The 23,440-nt window shown below is 41.5% G+C and overlaps 2 long non-coding RNA genes across 3 annotated transcripts; both read right to left on the reverse strand.

Annotated features, from left to right (window-relative positions):
• Positions 1-326: 326 nt before the first annotated feature.
• Positions 327-19,890, reverse strand: LOC124277569. Its single transcript, XR_006898859.1, has 2 exons — positions 19,821-19,890; positions 327-779 (listed from the first exon to the last, which is right to left on the reverse strand). It is a non-coding gene; the product is annotated as an uncharacterized LOC124277569 (long non-coding RNA).
• LOC124277568 lies at positions 4,856-8,301 on the reverse strand. 2 transcript variants are annotated; one of them, XR_006898857.1, is made up of 3 exons: positions 7,863-8,301; positions 5,691-5,810; positions 4,856-5,508 (listed from the first exon to the last, which is right to left on the reverse strand). It is a non-coding gene; the product is annotated as an uncharacterized LOC124277568 (long non-coding RNA). The 2 variants fall into 2 exon arrangements; XR_006898858.1 differs by having other exon boundaries at positions 5,687-5,810.
• Positions 19,891-23,440: the final 3,550 nt, after the last annotated feature.

Here is a 23,440-nt window from a genome sequence, read left to right on the forward strand (position 1 = left end):
GACGATCCTCTGGTGATGCATGTCAAGACTCATGATGAAAGCAAGGAATTCTATAGCTATTTTAAGCGTGCCAAAGTTGTTGGACAGAACCTGAAATTTGAGGTTGATTTTGTTGATGGCAATGTACTACTGGACGGTACAGCCATGGGAGTAAACCTGGTGAAGTCTTTCACCAAGTCTGGCCAGAGTCGGTCATTTATGGAGAATATTTCTGAGAAGCCATTGCATCGTGTGTACATGCAGTGTGTGGAACAGAACAGTAATCCAATCGACTCCTTCGTCTGGATGAAGTCGGCTGGTCTTAAATGTGAAACTGAGAGCTTTCATTTTGCTGCCCAAGACCAGGCACTTCCCACTCGCAATCGCCTAAATGTGATTCTAAAAGAAAATATTCACATAAAATGTCGATTGCGCTATGAATTTACAGAGACTGTCCAACACCTTGTCAGTGGATGCCCTTCTTTGGCACAAACAGCATATTATAAACGACATGATCGCATGGCTCGTTGCTTCTACTATCGTCTTCGCCATGCCTGTGGTTTGACTCTGAGGTCCATCCATGGTACGACCCTGAACATGTCTAGGGCGTCATGGAAAATGATGCTGTTAAGCTTCTTTGGAATAGGCCTCTATACAGCCTCAGAAGAATTCCAGCCAACAAACCTGATCTTGTTCTTTTTGATAAAGCCAATGAAATTATTTATATCATTGCATTTTCTGTCCCTTTTGAAAGCAACGTGATTGGCAAGATTCAGGAAAAGCATTCTAAATATGCGGACCTCGCCTTTGAGATGTTTCGCTTGCATCCCAAAAGCTGTGACGATACATCGTAGTATCTATAATCGTGATACTTTATCCGACGATAAATATATCGATACTTTTTTCGTATCGTGATATGTATCGTTGACCTGAAAATTATTAATTTTCACCAGAAATTGGCGGTTAGGTCAAAATTTACACAGTTACTTGCTACCAAAATATACAGTTTGAAAGACAATAACTAAAGATAGCATATCGTGATATGCCTCGAATCTAATCGTATCGTTCCAAGATATCGCAAATCGTATCGTATCCTGAAATTTCTGTATCGTCACACCTCTACATCCCAAGTACATTGTCGTCAAGCTCCCCATTGTTCTCGGTGCTCTTGGCTTGGTACCTCCTGATCTCTTGGCGCAGATCAGGAGAGTGCCCGGGTTCTCCATCGGGAGCACAGCCCTTCTGATACTCTGGGTAATGCAGAAGGCTGCAGTGTTGGGGAGTCTACATATTCTCCGGAAAGTTCTTGGTGGGTTCGACTTGGCAGCATTCCATGGGAGAAGTCCCATTCGCTGTCTGGGCTGCGTGTAGAGGGGGCGAGGGCGTTGAGCTGATAATGAGCTTTACCAGCCTGACTGTGCCAGGATCACCCGAACCCTCTCTGCTGCATACTATATTTAACCTGTATAACATCTGTATGACAACAACACAAGTAAAAGTCTCACTTGTATCCCAATTACATTGTCGTCAGGCTCCCCATTGTTCTCGGTGTCCATGGTTTGTTACCTCCTGATCTCTTACCGCTGGAGAACCCCTTCTGGTTGGTTTGTTGTTTAACGCCGCACTCAGCAATATTCCAGCTATATGGAGGTGGTCTGTAAATAATTGAGTCTGGACCAGACAAACCAGTGATCTACAGCACCTTCTGACACTCTTCGGCAATTCCGAAGGCTGTCATACTGGTCAATCTCCATATTCTCCGAAATGTTATTAGCAGCGCTTTCTGGGAGAAATCCCAATCGTGTCTGGGCTGGGTGTAAAAGGGGCAAGAGTCCTGGGTCTAACCAGCCAGACCGTGACAGGATCACCCGAACCCTCTTTGCTGCCTTCATTTATTATAATCTATAAATAATGATAATAGCGCAGAAAATATATATGTGTGTGTTTTGTGCACTTCAGCATCCATGTTGTAACAAGTGTGTTAGGCTGAGACTTTACAGCGGAGTAAGTGAGTTTAGTTTTACGCCGCACTCAGCAATATTTCAGTTATATGGCGACGGTCTGTAAAAAATCGAGTCTGAACCAGACAAGCCAGTGATCAACATCATGAGCATCGATCTACGCAACGGGGATACGGAGACATGTGTTAACCAAGTCAGCGAGCCTGACCACCTGATCCCGTTCGTCAGCTCTTACGACAAAGCATGGGTTACTGAAGATCAATTCTGACCCGGATCTTTACAGAGGAAATAGTGAGAGCAGATTTAAGATTTTCTAACACATTGTTCCATAGAGACGCAGACACGTACGAAAATTCATTTTTCGAAAGTACACGTTTTAGCACGAGGATCTGTGATAAAAAAACTGTATATATCGGTGAGTCCATCGAGGACAGCCAAATCTCTAAGCGTTCACTGAGGCGGAAAGGAGCAAGGATGTGAAATACCTGTGGGCATTGATGCGGATCGTATACATGACTTACGCCAAACTTGACTCGGGTATTTACACGTATATCATCATATATGACTCAAACTATCAATAAAGTGTCGTTGTTTTTTAAATAATTATTTTGTTATAGAACTAAATGTGAATTATACCCTATGTTATGCATTCAAATTTATAGGATTATAGTATCATGTTATATCTTTGTTGATTTTATTGTGTTTAGTTTAGTTCGATTTTATGTTGACTTGTGATTCTTTTTTATGTTTCAGGGTATTGATTATTTTGTACACAAAAAGTGAATATAGGTTTAATTTACATTAAAGTTCTGTGTATTTTGTGTTTTGGAAAATACACATTACACTATATTTTGTTCCGCGTATTTTATATATGTTTGTTGTGATATATAGTATAACACCACATTATGTCAGACGATGTTATATATCCCTCTTTTTATGGGTTTTCTGATACTTAAGAAACATTGGCTGTCATCTTTCTAATCACATGAACGACTAAACGACCATAAATTGGGTGTAAATATATCATATGCCCTTTACAGGCCTGTACACCATGTGTTTTGGGGACGAGGAACACATTTGTTCAAGTCCAAAAATAAATTATTATCTTCTTCTTCTAAACACCACGCTTGTGAGTAGGAAAGATTATTCGTGTCTGGTTGTAACAATACAATACATGGGGGCACTCTTTTACCGGTTACGGTAATCCATTAATTAATTAACCTATTGGAAATGTGGCTTTACCGGCTACAGCCATGTAATTGAAATGTGGCCTTCCCGGCAATAGTCATTTTTTAAATGTGGCTTTCCCGGCCTGTCACCGCTGAAAGTGATGACGAGACTGTTGACTTATACGTACTTCACAACTGACCTTGATCAGAAACTGTAACAGCGGCATATGTGGGACAAACTGACGTCACCGAAATCTTACAACGGTTGTAATAAACACCTGAATCTACTACTTGATGATACAAATCAAACACACACACACACCCTCCGAAACACCACCTTTGACAAACATACCACGTTTCTAATAACACAATAGGCTGAAATGTAGGTCGGGGTATTCTAAGCCAGGAAATCGGCGTTAAACAACAAACGGGTTATTCCCGTTTATTCCCCTTCATTAATCTTATCTATTAAGGATTAGGATTAGCTGGGCCAGCCACGGTGTTGGGGCAGTAAGTTACCTGTGAAATTATATCCATAAAATTTTAACCCCTACCATGAGGATGTTAAAAATTGAACACAACAACGTCTTCATCTGGGATACACAATAAAAAATTGTACACTGAAAATCAACTTACAAATGCCATTAACATCAGTTACATCTATTTGAATACATATAGTGTGTTGTCGAATACTTAAACAAATTAGACCTATCACTTAAATATTAATATACCATACATAGACGTATACATACCTAAATACATACATAGACATATGCATACATAGACACTTACATACATACATAAACACAAACAACACACACACACACACACACACACACACACACACACACACACATACATCCATCCATCCATCCATCCATCCATACACACACACACACATACATACACACATACATACACACATACATACACACATACATACACACATACATATCACATCACATCACATGCATGGAGAGATAGTACATAGAAAAATAAAACTAGTTAGTTAAAATTAATGCATTAAAATTATTTACTGTTTTCTTGAAAGGATTTTTTGTGGAACATACTTTGCAGACTTTTGGCTAGTTCGTATTGGATATCATCATTTGATATACTATTTGTAAAAAATCATGCTCAACACTGTAAAAATGGTGTTTAGGATCTGAACATGTTTAGCTACCTAAACATGTAAAAAAAAACGGACAAGATACGCGTTTAGGATTGTGTTTAGCATTGTGTTTAGCATATCAGTACGTAGTTGTACCCAAATAAACATATACTTCCCAACAATCCTGATTATCACCTGAAAATGCGAGAGCATTAAGTTCATGAAGACCAATTTTATTTCTAGTTTTACAAAACTTGATATATAGGCTATGGAAAACAGTGAAATGTTTAGAGGCTGTATATGCATACCCAGTGTTAAAAGAATTCACTGAGTGTATACAGTACAAATAATTAATTTGGTCTGGTTAACCCCTTTGATAAAATTATCAAATAAAAAACTCAAAGAAGCCTTCCTAGAAAACAATGATGGATGTTCAAAATACAAGCACAAACTTTCCAAATCTCTTGCTGTAGTGTTAATTTTAAAAAGGTCAGAATTCTGTCACCAATTACTATAAAACACAAATACCAATGAATAGGGAAAAGCTAAACTTTGTTTGGAGAATGCAGAAACAATCCAAATGGAGTTGGTCCCAAAATTCTAATTCAAACAATAAAATCAGCATACTGAGATTAGGTCCAACCCGCATCAAAGTCAGAAATGGAAATCAATCTTTCTTTAAATAGTTTTAAGAAAACATATTTACAAAATTATGAGATCTACCCAAACAATGATGCAGAACCCCCCTCCCTATGGTCTTTAGCAAGACATTAACTTAACCCATTATGTATCGGTTCTGTGCAGGAAATTTTCTTTGCAAACATAATGCACTGAAATAAAATGAAGATCACTGTAAACTGAATTTTTTTAATCATTTCAAGTTGTAAAATATTAGCAAAATACTGTAAACACAATAAAAACTGGACTTATTGTTCATGTCTGGTGCCAGTTGGTACTGGTAATTGTCACTGGAAAGTGTTTACTGACTTAAACTATCCTCCAGTTCTTTCACAAACTTCTGGTAGTTTGATCCCTTGAATAAAGGTGTACCGTCTCCAAGAACATAAGTTTGGAGTAGTCCAAGTAGTTGAAAACGTTTTGGATAACTTAGATCCCAAGCGTAGTAGGAAAACATGAGTGTCAGCATTGCCTCCTGTACATTGTTGCTGACCTTCATCTGTATGTTGTCTCCTACAATGTAGGCGCTGGCGATGCTTGTGTTAGTGCCATTTATTAGCACCAGTCTGGGTGCTTCGTTCCTTCCTGAGGACAAGTCAGCATCCTTCACCTGAAATTCAAATGAAGGAAAGTTGAATGTATGAGTAGAAATACCACATGGCAGATATAAATACATTAAATGAACACATTCAGTTCTCTGAAATAACTTTTACAAATAATCTTTGACTGAATATATACACTACAACAATTCTTCAGGCAATGACAAAAGCTTGTTGCAGATAGTTAACTTACATCCATTCGTGTAATTAAATCTGGCAATGCTTTCTTCGATTTTGACACGATCTTAATTTTTGTCTCCAATAACTTCAACAGCTGCAGTGTTGATTCTGGGTTGTCCAATTCTTTGTCTTCCTGAAAGATCAAACCCAAAAGGCGAGGTTAGCTTCAAACACATATATAGTAATAGATACAAAGATAGCCTTGCTCCAAGGCTGTACTGAATGCTAGGCCCGTTGGTGTATTGTAATTCTAACCTTTAAAGAAGCAAGTCTAGATTGGCGGACAGTACACTAAGGTTCCGTCTCTTAGAGGAACATTTATATTGTTATAGAAATTATCATTTAAACTATTTATTATTACCTTAGAGACTTGTGCAAGTCTAATACAAAGATACCATGCATATTAGCCAAAGTATATGTCCTTTAAGCAGACATGTCATGGGTGGACACCAATTGGTCAGTCCCGGGTGCCTATTCGTAGGCTATATATGCATTTTGACTCCAAAGAATAACAGATATTTCAAACACAACCTCCCCAGATTCATGCCTACAAACATAGAGTGGTCATTTAGGTTCAGCAACTGAGCTAATGCACAGTTCATTTTAGATGTCATTAGGCGAAAAAATAAAATAAAATAAATGAATTGGTTCTCAGGCAATGGGTTTTCAAAACAAGTCATCAGACGATGACAAATCCCCCTGGCCCCCACAAATTTGAAAGAACAAATCATCTGATGATTGATCGGTTGTAATGAACCAATTATCAATTGTGAGATTTTAACCAATTCCCAACACTAGTCTCAAGTGCATGGGTGTCTAGTTTGACTCAACATCTGTTGTTTTAGGGGATTATCACGCTTGGATGGGAGGATCCCAACCACCCAACCACCAACAACCTCAGCTATTGTGTAATCAATCACATGGCGCTGTAATTTGCTAACCCAACGGTGCAGTTAAGTGAAGTAAAAGTGATCGACATCTGCTAGCGCTGAGATCACATGCCTTTGCAAACATCTGGGTTAGAGTTAGTGAACCCGTACAAATGCCTTTGAGTTATTTTGTGACCTTTACGATCTATGATTTACGACTGAACGAAACCTTATGACACATCTCCAATGTAAGGCTTATACAGGAACACGTGTAGCAGAAGCCTTACATTTGATTCATAGATCAGGTGGGTGAATTACTTGAGGAGAATCGGCTGTCTGACAATATCAGAGCATTGATATACCTGAAGTTTAAATTGGCTTGACCAAATTCCAGTGTTCGAATTTTGCCAGAGCGGTAATTCCGAGTTATTGCGTGGGTTGGGTTAAACCCAGATAGCATTCAGACGTTGGCCGAAGGTAACAATGGTTTTGCCAACATTGCCAATGTTGGGCCAACGTCCGAATGCTATCTGGGAAAGACTGTCTTGCGAGGTTATTCATAATCTGAAATATTAATACAAAGAAATACTCGAATGATGTGTTGGGAGTGAGTGAGTGAGTGAGTTGGCGTCAAAGTCACGTGGTACAGTGTTCCAGTTACGTCACGAGGTATGTCCGAAGTGATGCAGATATTAAATGTTTTATCCCTTTGGTGAAACCGTATCCACATGTGAACCTAGATTCGTAGCATTCGTAACTACTCGTGTCATTCCCGCAAGCCGGATGGCGACTCGTACCCCTCTCGTGACCATGTTCACGACTGGGCCTTGTCTAAGCACAAACGGGCACGGAGATAAATACAGTCGAGGACTATTTCCAAGGAAAGATAACTCTGAATTTCCAAACATAGCTACCCCGAGAAAACGCCAATTGATTTATAATATAACACGAAAGTCACTTTAAGTAAGTTTTCTTTGTCGTTAACAAATATCAGTCAGAAGATAATTTTATAACCCCGGATATAATAATAAAAATCGATAATCGCAAAGAAACTATTTGACCTCATTTCACGCTTTACTACACGCGATTTGATTGGTTTGGCACGATTCCTGGCAATCATGGCGTACTATACATGTACGAGTCTTGTAGGTCACGGAAACAGGCGAGTAGCTACGAACGGATTCGTAGGTTTCTGGTGTACACAAGGGACGCAACTCTGTACCGCAATGTAGAAGACTGAGTTAACCGCGCCCCCGTAATTTTGAAAACGACGAAATTCTTATCATGATTCATACTGCGACAATAAAAAAAAACACCTGAGCATAGGGAAGCAAATATTTCTTGTGGTGGATAGCACGCTGTGAAGGGATGGAGATTTACATGGTAGGGGAAGTGTCACCTTGGATTTAGAACAAGTCGCTCTTACCGATGTAAGGGTTAAGCATGACTGTCGTTGTGTAACATGTACAGAGGGTGTCATCGATTTATGCCCACATCAGTAGGAGTACAGTGAACTTGACATTGACCGTTGTGGCAGAAATACTCTCGATCTACGTTCTTAATGTCATGGCGTGTTTAAAGTAGTTCGGGGATCATTTATTGCCTGCAGTTCTTTTAAAGATTGTAGGCGTCTTTTATCTGGTAGATATCAGGTCAGAATGATTTGGAATACGTGTTAGGCTTTGAAAACATGTTTGAAAACCGACTATGTATACTGATTGTATGGGCAGGTGGTATTTAGAAGATGTAGTGAAAATGAAGACTGGGAGATACAATAACCCCTTCCCTTTCCTCTTTCCCTATCCCTCTCTCCCTTTCACTTTCCCTCACTCAACCTTTTCCCGTCTCTCCTTCCCTCTCCCCTCCCCCACCGCTCTGGCTTTCAGAGCCCCTCTCTCTCCCCTTCCCCCTCACTCCTCTATTCTCTCCCTATGTCTGTCTTTCCCTCCCTCTTCCCCCTCCCTCTCTCACTGTACCCTTCTCTCACTCCCTTCCCCTCCTCCTCTATTCTCTCCCTATCTCTGTCTTTCCCCCTCCCTCTCCCTCCCCTCTCTCACTGTACCCTTCCCTCACTCCCCTCCCCCTCACTCCTCTATTCTCTCCCTATCTCTGTCTTTTCCTCTCTCCCTTTCTCTCTCCCTCTTCCCTTACCATCTCTCCCCTTCACTCTCTCCCTTTCCCTCTCTCTCTCCCTTCCCTCTCTCCCTCTTCCCTTACCATCTCTACCTTCCCTCTCTCCCTCTTCCCTTACCATCTCTCCCCTTCCCTTACCATCTCTCCATTTCCTTCTGTCCCTCTTCCCTTACAATCTCTCCCCTTCCCTCTCTCTCCCTTTCCTCTATCTCCCTCCTCCCTCTCCCTTACCATCTCTCCCTTCCCTTACCATCTCTCCATCTCCTCCTCTGTCTCCTCTCCCCTTCTCTCCTCCCTTCCCTCTCTCCCTTCCCTCTCCCCTCCCTCTCTCTCTCCCTTACCATCTCTCCCTTCCCTCTCTCTCTCCCTACCATCTCCCCTTCCCTCTCTCCTTCATCCCTTCCCATCTCTCCCTTCCCCTCTCTCTCCTTCCCTCTACCATCTCTTCCCTTCCCTCTCTCTCCCTTACCATCTCTCCTTCCCTCTCCCTCATCCCTTACCTCTCCCTTCTCTCCTCTCTCATCCCTTTCCCTCCTCCCCTTCCCCTCTCTCTCATCCCTACCATCTCTCCCCTTCCCTCTCTCCCATCCCTACCATCTCTCCCTTTCCTCTCTCTCTCATCCCTTACCATCTCTCCTTCCCTCTCTCCCATCCTCCTCTCCCTTCCCTCTCTCTCCTCTTCCCTTACCATCTCTCCCTTCCCCTCTCTCTCCCCTTTCCTCTCTTCCCCTTCCCTCCCTCCCCTCTCTCCCTTCCCTCTCTCTCCCCTTCCCTCTTCCCTCCTTCCTCTCCTCTTCCTTTCCTCTCCCTATTTCTCTCCTTCCTCTTTCCTACCCCCTCCCTCTCCCCTCTCCCCCATCCTCTTCCTCCTTCCTCTCTTCCTCTCCCATTTCCTCTTCCCATCCTCCCTATCACAAAAGCCACCCCTCACCTCATGGTAGTTCTCCACTTCTTGAAACCCGCGACTTCTATCTAACAAAATGTCAGTGTTAACGTTGATGCCCACGTTTCTACTACTCATGCGACTAATAGGCACGTCAATGACTGTCCGCCCCGTGGCAACCTTCAAGACACCTGCAGGCGAGAATCCTTTCAGAATCATTGCGAAACTCCCCTTGCGTTATGAACGTAGATCAAGAGTATTCTTGTCACAACGGTCAATGTCAAGTTCACTATACTCCTACTGACGTAGGCATAAATCGATTAGACCCTCCGTACACGTTACACAACGACATTCATGCATAGCCCTGACATCGGAAAGTGCAAACGGTAATGCGGATAATTAGAAATGCTATACAAAGATACGGACGCTATTAGCGTTGTGATTGTCAGCATCATCATTATTCCTATTATTATCCTCATAGGTGTGTTTTGCTGTACAGATTTAAATAGATGAATACAGCAAAGGGGGTTCGGGTGATCAGGCTTGTTAAGCATGTATACTCTTCAAAGAAAAAACGCACAGGTGATTTTGAGAATATTGGGCTCATGTAGCTGAAGCCAATATAATACAAATATAATATTTATTTCCAAAACGTCATCTTGGTGTGATTGTAAACAGCTTCAGCGCCATAACACGGCAATTTTAACTTTTTCCGTTGTTTTAGAAGCGTTTTAGAAACGTTAACCAAAACGTCACCAACAAATCATGCAAAGTAAAATGCACGCGCAAGTAAGCGAAAGCATGCGGTATCGATCATTATGAAAAGGCCAACATTGTGTTTAATTTTGTCATTTGTTTTTGCCTGAGAAGAGGAAATCATCATGCCACGACTGAGTGCCGCCAATCGAAACATCGCCATTGAAGCTGGGGAGTCGCAGTCTGCAGTTGCCCGACATTTCAACGAATATCAGAGAACCATATCTCGCCTTTATTATCGTTTCCTGCAGACCAATTCCGCCTTAGATCGCCAGAGAAGCGGCCGTCCAAGAGCTACCACCCAAGCCCAGGACCGCTACATCCGGGCTCCTCACTTGAGTTATCGTCTTGCCACAGCCGTGGAGACTGCACAACGCATCCCTGGTTTGAGAAGAATTTCCGACCAAACTGTCAGGAATCGATTGCGTGAAGTGGGGATTCGACCAAGAAGACCAGTTGTCAACCCTGTTTTGAGAGACTTCCATTGGCGCAATCTCGTGCGGTGGTGTCGTAGAGCGGCACCCGCTTGGACATTGGAGGCGAGTCTGGTTCAGTGGTGAAGACAGCGTATTTACCGTCGGAGAAATTAACGTTTTGCCCCTAATAGCATTCGGCAGGTCGACAGATTTGGTGGAGGTGGTGTCCTGGTGTGGGGTGAGATATATAGCAAACAAAGATCGGATTTAGTGATGGTGCAGGGAAATGTGATAGCAAATCGGTACGTCAACGAAGTCCTTCCACGTCACATACTTCCGGTTATGGACCGACAGAGGGAGTTGCTCCTGCATGACAACGCTACTGCACATACAGTACGCGTCACGATTCGCTACCTTGCCAATTCTAACGTCAATGTTTTGCCATAACTTTCCCGACCACCATATCTAAACTCGATAGAACACCTATGGGAAGAACTCGATCGACGTGTACGTCAACGTCAAAACTTCCACAACGGGCCATCGCATTGCAGGAAGAGTGGGGAAGAATTCCGCAAGAGCGACTTCGTCGAATTATCCAGTCTGTGCCGAGACGGTGCCGAGCAGAAAGTGCTGCCAGTGGCAGCTATACAAAGTACTGACTTTGACGCCATCTTGTGGACTCGAGTAAACAGAAACACACATAAAGGCCGCTGTTGTGTTGGCGAACTCTTTGTCTATACACGTGTGAATTTTCACCTTTTCCGTTGAAATTACATGAAATAATTGCTCTTAAACTAACGCTGTAAAGTCTTGGCTTATGCTTTTCTTTTTTGAAGAGTGTAATGCGTTCATCGCCTTTGACCTCTTCACACGCAGCCCTAGACATCTCCCATATCTGCCAGGAAGCACTGCCCAGTTGAACACGCCAAGAAGGGCTACCGGCGGAGAACCCAGGCACACGCCTGACTTGCATTAAGCGGTCTGGAAGTACCAAACCGAGGGCACCGAGATCAATTGGGAGCCCGATGATCGATGGGGAGCTCAAGGGGCATCGATGTATATGCTGTCACTGACGGGGTCTTAACACTATGTAAAAGGATATATTTTTTTGATAGTAACAAATAAACCCATTTAAATTGAAAACTAGCCCCAATGAGATGGGGGATTCAGAGGAACCTAAGAAAATTTAGATTTGCTTCATTTCGGTCATTCGCATTGCAGAGAGGGCTGGGCAGTAGGGAAAATAATGTGGTTCAGGGACTGTGAGACCGGCTATTCTATGAGACATTTCAAAGACAAGGCGTTGTCGTTAAACTGATGTTATTGCTATTCTTACTTCACATACCGTAATCATCACGCTGTTCTGCTGCCACCATTAGGTCACAATTACACTGCAGTCTAAACACACTTAAATGATTGAAGCAACCAAGTAACACAGATTTCGACAAAAGTATGATTATGAAATAGCTCTCGCACGTGGAGGCCTCGTGCTACCTACTGTTGACGTAGATTCAGTTTGATCTTGACGATGACCGCCAAAGGCTGGCTGTGTTGTCTCAACGACTATTTTCAGCCAGCAATGTCACTCCACCTCAAGAGAAGAGAAAGGAACCGAAGATATAAGTGGCAGCCATGGCGTCTCATGCGTTTACTTTCTCATAAACAAGTCCTCAGTTCCTTTCGTAAATACAAATATAATTGGCAGTTTGTACATGTTATGGAAGGTGTGTAGAATATGCCATTGTGTAACAATCTCGCTAATTGAGCATTTTGTTGATACAGACTATATGGCTCATCTGGACATACGTTATCAAAACACTAACCCTGGCCAGCCAGATCCCACTCTGGCTATGTGAGAGACCTGTTTTGACAGAATCTGGTTAAGTGACAGGACACCACTGGATCCGACTATTGCCATTATGTACTCACAACTACATACATGATACTTACAGATGCTACTTTCACAGTCTGGTTTACGATTATATATTTGAACATGAACGTATAATCCACTTAGATGTAAGTATCTTATATATACGAATAAGTATTAGAAGTAAGTGTCTTCTCCGTAGATGTAAGTATCTTCTACGTAGATGTAAGTATCTCAACGTACATGTAACTACATGTATCTTATACCTATATGTAATTATAAGCATTAGATGTAAGTATCTTCTACGTAGATGTAAGTATCTTCTACGTAGATGTAAGTATCTCAACGTACAAGTAAGTACATGTATCCTTTACCTATATGTAATTATAAGTATTAGATGTAAGTATCTTCTACGTAGATGTAAGTATCTTCTACGTAGATGTAAGTATCTCAACGTACAAGTAAGTACATGTATCCTTTACCTATATGTAATTATAAGTATTAGATGTAAGTATCTTCTACGTAGATGTAAGTATCTTCTACGTAGATGTAAGTATCTCAACGTACAAGTAAGTACATGTATCTTATATCTATATATAATTATAAGTATTAGATGTAAGTATCCTTTACGTAGATGTTAGTATCTCAACGTACAAGTAAGTACATGTATCTTATACCTATATGTAATCATAAGTATTAGGTATAAGTATCTTTTACGTATATGTACGTATCTTTTAAATACAAGTAAGTATCTTCTACATAGAAGATTTTTTGTTTACGATTGTGACACTAATACGCTTTCATAGTTTTCCTTGCATATAATTTACCCCCAACTTGTCACACGGAATAAAATATGTTAAAAAATAAACAAACCATTTAGGTTGCCCATAAGTTGCAAAAAATTCTCCTAAGGTTTCACAAAAGAAAACAACAAAGGGAATGGCTAATAGTGTTAGCATCTCAGAAAAAATTATTTACTGCCGTGCAATGTACACACTTTAGCGTTACCAACAATATATGACTACATATATTTTTAAAAACACACACACACTTAAAGGCCGGGATGCAAACTTAAAAAAAACCCCTTGGGTTACCAGTTAGTCTCCCATTGGCTACTCCTCAGCAGTTTAGATGTTAAGATGTTACCTGCCCATGAGTGACGAACTGTAACGGCTATGGGTGCCTAGCAGGAGCCTGGCGATGTCAAAGGTTAACCTTGGAATTTACTACTAGAATAAATTAAAGCCTTACAGTATATGTCCGACAACCTATTTTCTGAAAATAAAGTCTTCAACATGGTGATGTCAACATCACATAAGTGTACAGCCCTAACCCTGCACAGCATGGGGTCAGGGGTGTGGGGAGGGAGTCATTTTCCCAGCCTGCCTGAAATATGAAACCCTGAATGAAACTTTTAACCCACTCACAGGCTTGTTTCTATGGAAACGCACCTCCTCTGGCCACCTGACTGATACAGTGGGAAATTCAAATCTTGATTTAAAAAAGAGAAATATATTTTCAAAATGTATGTTTTGTAGGCTGTCTGCATCCATACATTTTACCGTGGGTCTTCATAACATACTTCTTTACACTATGGCTTAATTTCATCATTAACAGGTAAGTCTATTTTGTGATATTTCATGGAATGTACTTGAATACTGTATTGCTTTGCATCAAAAGACAGCTTTGACAAGGCAAGAGGGCAACACCCCATCTGTGTATAGGTTTGAACACCGGCCTTTAAAACACAATATACGCAGAAACTAAGGTCCAAAAGATTGATACATAACAATCCACAATCCGTTTTTTTGTGTGTCATTTCTTGTCACAATTATATATAGGTGTAAGCATTCGTTTGGGAGACAGTGTACTTACGATGCGCAGACCAGACTTAAGAACTTCTGTAAACTTTCTTTGAGAGCCATTTTAGAAGTAATAATAATAATAATTTTATAGTAAAGGTAAAAATTAATTCTGAAAACTTTCTTTGAGAGCCATTTTAGAAATGATAATAATAATAATTTTAGAAGTAATGGTAATACTAATTCTGAAAACTTTCTTTGAGAGCCATTTTAGAAGTAATAATAATATTAGAAGTAATGGTAAAAATTAATTCTTTGAGGGGCATTTTAGAAGTAATAATAATAATAATAATTTTAGAAGTAATGGTAATAATAATTCTGAAAACTTTCTTGTATGAGTGAAATGAGTTGAGCACCGTTTTTAACAGTTTTCCAACTATATAGCTTGGAGTGTCGGCTTAAAGGAACAATTACGTCTCCCTGGACGCCTTGACACAAGTATCTGCTGTCTGTGTAACTGTCATGGGCGTGTTCCCATTTTATACCATTCTCCTGAATAAGCTATAATGTCAATAACAGGATTAACCAGCTTATACCAGTATGCCACGACGGACAACAGTTAAACAACTCGCCAATTTAACTCCACATCACATCGATAGATTGATAGTCGTGCTGTTGATCACTGGCTTGTCAGGTCCAGACTCCACCACTGACAGACCGCCGCCATATAGCTGGAATATTAGTAAGTGCTGCTTTAAACAACAAACCAACCAACCACATCACATTGCACACTAACATGTAAACATCACAGTATGTAGCTGAATTTATCAATATTTTTTTCAACTTGATTATATTTCATTCAGTGTGGATCAATGTTGAACAGCCTGGGGATAGTATTATGTCAGAGACGCCAGCTGTCGTTTAGGTATCAACCTGTTTGTCTAATTTTAAAACAGGTAAACACTAGCAATAAGACGACCCAGGCATAGTCAGGCTTGAGTGACTTTGCTCGTTAGACGAAGTAGGCATGTGGACCAATTCATTTCAAACATAACAGGGGTGTTACCACAAAATAAAAACAAAGACGAAGTGGGGGATGTTTTGCAGTAGTTCCTCACTGGCTTGATCCTTCCTGAACGTAGTCTGTTAGGAATTGTCTAAACATCTCTCATATTGCAAACAAGTACTCTACACTCGAATTTCTATTTATGTTCATCTATACTCCAACTAGCCTCTCCATGTATTTAGTTAATTAATTAACTTGCATTTCCTGATTAGAAGAATAATTTTCATTAATCTTATTACTAAGTGTTTGAAAATAAACTTACTGCTTGTAATCTCTTTATTGTCAACTCACTTGGACATATCTTATTGACAAACCGAGACTGTACTGCACATGTTTGCTCCAGTTACACTTTCTCACCCCTGTACCTCCATAACCTATCTGCCCTAGAACTAAGAAAACATATAACCTGATCCGGTACATACGCGAGTACACTAACTGCCGCCTATCTCAACAATAATCGACCTTAGGGCTGGAGTACATTATGCTTACGTGATCAAAATAACCATTTATATAATAGCGGCCGCGGGCTTAGTGAAATATAGGTGACTATTTGTATGACGGCGGTACAACTTGTATGTTTCAGTAATCGTTACGCTCATTCGGGGTATCTATATCTTATCACTGGTCTTGTATTACTGTGATGGTATTTGTGTTGAATTTGTGTCTTAGTGTCCTAAGAGAGAGAGTGGGTTTAACAACTGTGAAATGTAGTCCTGTTATATCAGGACGTGTTAGTCTTATATGGAAGGGGGACTCGTCGTGGTGTTGGGAGGCAAGGGAGGCAACTCAGATCTGCTTGCGGCGCCCTGAGACGACTGGTTCATCCATAACCCCATTTTCTGTGTTTATGCGTTCTTTATTTTCGTGTCTCAACATACGTTTCGCGTTTATCGTGTGCTTGTTTGTATGTGTTCTTTATTCACGTGTTGTGTCTCAGTATTTTGTATTCTCATGTCTATGACCCGTGAAGTTCAGTAACCCATTCTTTCGTAAGAGGCGACTAACGGTATCGGGTGGTCAGGCTCACTGCCTTGGTTGACACATGTCATCGGTTCCCAATTGCGCAGATCGATGCTCATGCTGTTGATCACTGGATTGTGTGGTCCAGGCTCCATTATTTACAGACCGCCGCCATAAAGCTGGAATATTGCTGAGTGCGGCGTAAAACTAAACTCAATCACTCACTCACACACTCAAACACCCATCCACCCACTCACTCACTCACTCACTCTCATGTCTATGTATTAGTTACGTATTCATCTCCTCACCATCCCCAGGTTTTCTATATGTGTTCTCCTTTTTTGCATGCACAGTATATATTCACGTGTTGAGTATACCCAGGTTCTTTGTACGTGTTTTCTATTCACATTCTTAGTTGTATATGTTCTATATTCATGCGTATATTTAGTGACTGATTTATTTGGTCCAGACTGGATCATTTGTACTATACAGACTGCTCCGATGTTGTACTATACAGTATACTCACCACTCACTCACTCACTCACTCACTCACTCCACTCACTCACTCCTCCACTCACCTCACTCACTCACTCACTCACTCACCTCAGTCATTTACTCTGTCATAATGCAATCCCATAAGGTCACTGTAAAAGAAATCTTTTTTATTAAATTGGGCGGTGGGGTAGCCTGGAATGTTTTAAGCGTTCGCTCTCCAAGCAAAAGATCCGGTTCGATTCCCCTCATGGGTAAAATGTGTGAAGCCCATTTCTCGTGTCCCCATCGTTCTATTGATGGAATATTGCTAAAGGCTGCGTGAACCATACCCACTCACTTCTATTTATTAAATGCAATTCATTCATCTGCTCCGAGTATCCAGACGCGTAGCAAGCCAATTTTTTACGTGTAAGTCCGAAAAAGTTGCAAAGCTGTATAATGTATTGAGGGCTTGTCCAACCTTTTAGTAACAATCATGAACAAGAAACGCATAAGCCATTTTTAGAAGAATTTTTGCTTTAGTTCAAGAGCAATTAGTTCATGTAATTTCAGTGGTAAAAAGGTGAAAATTCACACGTCTACAGACAAAGAGTTCGCCAACACAGCAGCCTTTATCGTTGTGTTTCTGTTTACTTGAGTCCACAAGATGGCGTCAAAGTCAGTACTTTGTATGGCCACCATTGGCAGCAATTACTGCTCGGCACCGTCTCGGCACAGACTGGATAAGTCGACGAAGTCAGTCTTGTAGGAAGGATGGCCAGTTGATGGCCAGGAAGTGTCTGATGCGTGTTTTGACGTTGACGTACACGTCGATCGAGTTCATCCCATAGGTGTTCTATCGGGTTTAGATCTGGTGATCGGGAAGGCCATGGCAAGACATTGACGTTAGAATTGGCAAGGTAGCGGACCGTGACGCGTGCTGTATGTGAAGTAGCGTTGTCATGCTGGAACAACTCCCTCTGTCGGTCCATAATCGGAAGCATGTGACGTGCAAGGACGTCGTTGATGTACCGATTTGCTGTCCAATTCCCCTGAACCACCACTAATTCAGATCTTTGTGTGCTGGATATCGCACCCCACACCATGACACTGTCTCCACCGAATCTGTCGACCTGTCGAATGCAATTAGGGGCAAAACGTTCATTTCTCCGACGGTAAACACGCTGTCTTCCATCTCGCCGGTGAAGAAGAAATCGTGATTCATCACTGAGCCAGACTCGCCTCCAGTTTCTAAGTTCCGGACTCTACGACACCACCGCAAGCGATTGCGCCGATGGAAGTCTCTCAAAACAGGGGCGACAACTGGCCTTCTTGGTCGAATCCCCACTTCACGCAATCAATTCCTGACAGTTTGGTAGGATATTCTTCTCAAACCAGGGATGCGTTGTGCAGTCTCGGCGGCTGTGGCAAGACGGTGACGCAAGTGAGCAGCCCAGATGTAGCGGTCCTCGGCTTGGATGGTAACTCTTGGACAGCCGCTTTTCGGGCGATGTTGGGCGGAATTGGTCTGCAGGAAACGATCCCAAAGGAGAGATATGGTGTTCTGATGAACGTTGAAATGTCGGGACTCCCCAGTTTCAAGGCGGCCTATGGCGATGTTTCGATTGGCGGCACTCAGTCGTGGCATGATGATTTCCTCTTTCCAGGCAAAAATGAATGACAAAATTCAACACAACGTTTGCCTTTTATAGTGATCGATACCGCATGCTTTTCCGCTTACTTGCACGTGCATTTTGCTTTGCATGTTTTCTTGGTGACGTTTTGGCGAATATTTCTTCAAACGCTTCTAAAACAAGGGAAAAAGTTAAAATTGCCGCGTTTTGGCGCTGAAGCTGTTTACAATCACACAAAGATGACGTTTTTGAAAGAAAAATAGTATATTTGTATTGTTTTAACAGAGCCCACCACCCTCGCTCCTCTCTTAATCGGTTATATATGCCAATCAATTCTGGAGGTCGGGGTTTGATTAACGAGGAGGCTCTTCATGATGGAATTTTAGTGTGTACTTTTGCACATATATATTAATCGGATTGTCCTCTGGGAATGCATGTCAAGACTCAAGATGAAAGCAAGGAATTTCACAGCTATTTTAAGCGTGCCAAGGTTGTTGGACAGAATCTGAAATTTGCGGTTGATTTTGTTTTATTGCAATGTACTGCTGGACGGTAGTGATGGGAGTAAACTAGGTGAAGTTATTCAACAAGTCCTCCCAGAGTCAGTCATTAAGGATACAAATTCTGAGAAGCCATTGCATTGTGTGTACATGCAGTATGTGGAACAGAGCAGTAATCCAACCGACTCCTTCGCCTGGATGAAGTCAGTCTAAGTACAGGTAGGTTCAGTATTATTCAGTATAGCAGTGTAACGAATAATACTGAGCCTAAGCTTACTTAGACTGGGCTTAAGTCGGCTGGTCTTTAAATGTGAAACTGAGGGCTTGCTTTATGCTGCCCAGGACCAGTCATGCTCCACTCAAAATCGCCAAAATGTGATTCTTAAACAAAATATCAATATGAAATGTCGACTTTGCAATGAATTTACAGAGACTGTCCAACACCTTGTCAGTGGATGCCCTTCCTCGGGCTAAACTGCATATCTTGAACGACATGATGGCATGGCTCGTTGTTTCTACTACCGTCTCCGCCATGCTTGTGGCTATGACTCCGAGGTCCATCCATGGTACGACCCTGAACATGGCCAGGGCGTCATGGAAAATAATGATATTAAACCTCTTTGACATAGGCCCATATGCAGCCGAAGAAGAATTCCAGCCAACAAACCTGATCTTGTCCTTTTTGATAAAGCCAATGAATGTATTTACATCATTGAATTTTCTGTCCCTTTTGACAGCAACGCGACTGGCAAGATTCAGGAAAAACATGCTAAATATGCGGACCTCGCCTTTGAAAGGTCTCGCTTGCATCCCAAGTACACTGTCGTCAGGCTCCTCATTGTTCCCGGTACCCTTGGTTTGGTACCTCCTGACCTCTTGGCGCAGATCAGCAGAGTGCCCGTGATCTCCACCGGGAGTACATCCCTGAAAATTGCTTAAAATTGTCAAAAATATATAAGCCAATTCTGAAGGGCTAACACTGCCATGCTGAAAAGTGCAATGGTGTCTCAGTGAGCAGGCACTATAAAACCGGCATAAGTCCGGACTAATACAAGGAATGATACGCACACACGCACGTACACACGCACGCACGCATCGATCGATGAGACAAAACACACTCACGCACACAAACACGTGAACCCAACATTAAGCTCCGTTTCAGCTAACTTTACCTGCACGTCATTACAGCATGATTCACGCATGTACAATGAAATATTCATGTAGGTTTTAAATACTCATCCAGGAATGTTAAGCTGTCAACTTCATATATACGATAAAATTTGCTGTGTTGTGACAACTGACTCGTGAATCAAGCATTCGTAACAGATATACGAGGGTTGGTGCCCACGTGTTCCCCACGTGTCCAAGCAGGACTTGAGTACCCGCGAACACCTGGTGTCACCGTCAGCGATACAATGATATAACATTCACCATCACGACCAGTGTGTTTGTATTGGAGGATGATCGAGACTGGTCAATGTCTGGCAGTGGCGTTTATGTTGTTAGGATTTAGACATGTGGATATTGCGTGAAATTGTTGCAATTTGTTATTCCAAGAGGTACATCAGAATTAAGCTACATAGCTGTAACTTTTGGAAGACGCGCGAACGTTAGACTGACAAGTGAAAAGCCGGGTTAGAATTGGTCTTCAGCAACCCATGCTTGTCGATACTCATACTGTCGACCACTGGATTGTCTGGTGGGCGCTGGGGTAGCCTAATGGTTAAAGCGTTGGTTCGTCACGCCGAAGACTCCCCACATGGGTCGAATCCCCACATGGACACAATGTGTGAAGCCCATTTCTGGTGTCCTCCGCCGTGATGTTGCTGGAATATTGCTAAAAGCGGCGTAAAACCAAACTCAGTCAGTCAATCAGTCTGGTCCAGACTTGATTGTCTGGTCCGCACTGGCGTCCCGGGTTCGATTCCTCATATGGGTACAGAGTGTTTAGCCCGTTCTCGTGTATCTGGATATAATGATGCTACAATATTGCTAACAGCGGCGTAAAACTACACTCACTCACTCAGTACAATTCAATGTTACAATTCAATTCAGTATTACATATAACATGGTAGCGAGATATGCCTACAGTTTAACTATATGCAGGTACTTAAGGTCGTGGTGCAGATCACTGCAGCTGAAGACATCTGCGTCAATTCTTTCTCATTCTCGGTGTGAAAGTGCGAAAGCAGCTTTTGAACATACACGCATTGAACTTTTCTATTTACCTCTTCGAATTCTTTTTATATTGTGCCGTTGTTCACACGTCTATAAGAAATGGTAGATTTCTATTTCTTCATCACACTTATTGTCGCCAGGATCTTAAATATATACAGGGTGTTGTATATATACTTCCCATCAAAAGTTTAGACTCACTAGAGTAAATATAGCCACTTACTTCGGGCAACTGTTCTAAACTTAATTTTGCTAAATATTCCATACTGTAAAGATTATTGTCATGAGATTAATAAATGATAAAAATCAGTGAAAATTGGCGAATTCTTAACAAAACTTTACACCAAAACGCAGCTGTTCACATGCACGATATTTGCACATGCTTTTTAGCAATTTGATGCATGATCCACGTGCAATTCATCTGCATAAAGTTTGGAGTTGGTTCCCCCCCAGTTAGTGGAGAAATTAATCTTCGATGTGACCATATATATATACATAACATATAATGAGTGTTTTAAATGAGTCTAAACTTTTGATGGGTAGTATATACTTTACAGTGTAATTTTAGAACATGCAGTCTTGGCGAGTGTTTTCGTGTTTGAATTTAAATGTTATTGACTAAGAGACACTAGCTCGCCCAACCCAGCCTTAAATTGAACATAGACGCATATACCTTTTGTAATTACCGGTTTGAATTGTTTTCTATATTGTGCCGCTGTCGTGTCCACGCGTCCATAAGAGGTAATAGATTTTTATTTCTGCATCTCACTTATTGTCACCAGGATGACAGATATATATTTTTATAGTGATATTTAAGGTCACGCGAGGGCGAGAGTTTCCATTCGAATTTAGATGTTACTGACTAAGAGATACCCAGCCTTAAACTGCTTTTAAATGGAAATCATCCTTATCTGCCATTGCTCCAGTCGTTGTTACGGCAGTTGCTCCAGTCTTTGCTTCGGTTCCTGCTACGGTCCATATTCTGGCATGGCTTTGATATTGCTTCGGTCATGCTTTACTGTCGATTCAGTCATTGCTTTGTTATCGGTTACATTTCTTTTGGTAAGAGGTGTTTTGTCATCGACTCAGTCATTGCCTTGTCATCGATTCAGTCATTGCTTTGTTATCGATTCAGTCATTCCTTGTCTTTGATTCAGTCATTGCCTTGTCATCGATTCAGTCATTGCTTTGTTATCGATTCAGTCATTCCTTGTCTTTGATTCAGTCATTGCCTTGTCATCGATTCAGTCATTGCTTTGTTATCGATTCAGTCATTCCTTGTCATTGATTCAGTCATTCCTTGTCATCGATTCAGTCATCGATTCAGTCATTCAGTCCTTGTCATCGATTCAGTCATTGCTTTGTTATCGATTCAGTCATTCCTTGTCTTTGATTCAGTCATTGCCTTGTCATCGATTCAGTCATTGCTTTGTTATCGATTCAGTCATTCCTTGTCATTGATTCAGTCATTCCTGGTCGTCGATTCAGTTATTGCTTCAGTCCTTCTCCAGTCATTGTTTCAATCATTGATTGCACCCAGCTTCAGTAATTGCTTTGTCATTGATTCAGTCATTCCTTGTAATTGATTCAGTCATTGTTTTGTCATCGAATCAGTCATTCCTATGTCATCGATTCAGTTATTGCTTCAGTCCTTCCCCAGTCATTGTTTCAATCATTGATTGCACCTAGCTTCAGTCATTCCTTTGGGATCGATTCAGTCTATATTCAGCTATTGATGAAGTCAAGTCCACCCACAGTCACTATTTTTTACGATTTGTCCAGTCATTGGGGTCACTTCATTGACTTGACATCGGTTCCATCATTGCTTCATTGATTGACTTGTGATCACTTTAGTCATTGTGTAACTCATTGCATTGTGATCGACTCAGTCATTGCTTCAGATTGTTTAGTCAGTGTATAGTTATTGTTTCTGTCCATACTTCAATGATTTCTTCGACCCGTGAAGATCCGGGTTCGAATTGATCTTCAGCAACCCATGCTTGTCTTAAGAGGCAACTAACGGGATCGGGTGGTCAGGCTCGCTGACTTGGTTGACACATGTCATCGTATCCCAATTGCCTAGATTGATGTTCATGCTGTTGATCTGTGGATTGCCTGGTCCAGACCCGATTATTTACAGACAGCCGCCATATAACTATATTGCTGAGTGCGGCGTAAAACTAAACTCACTCACTCAATGATTTCTTCAGTCACTGTACCGTGTCTTG

Source organism: Haliotis rubra, unplaced genomic scaffold (genome assembly GCF_003918875.1).
Source record: "Haliotis rubra isolate DU_JTF1 unplaced genomic scaffold, ASM391887v1 Scf223, whole genome shotgun sequence".
Classification (NCBI taxonomy): domain Eukaryota; kingdom Metazoa; phylum Mollusca; class Gastropoda; order Lepetellida; family Haliotidae; genus Haliotis; species Haliotis rubra.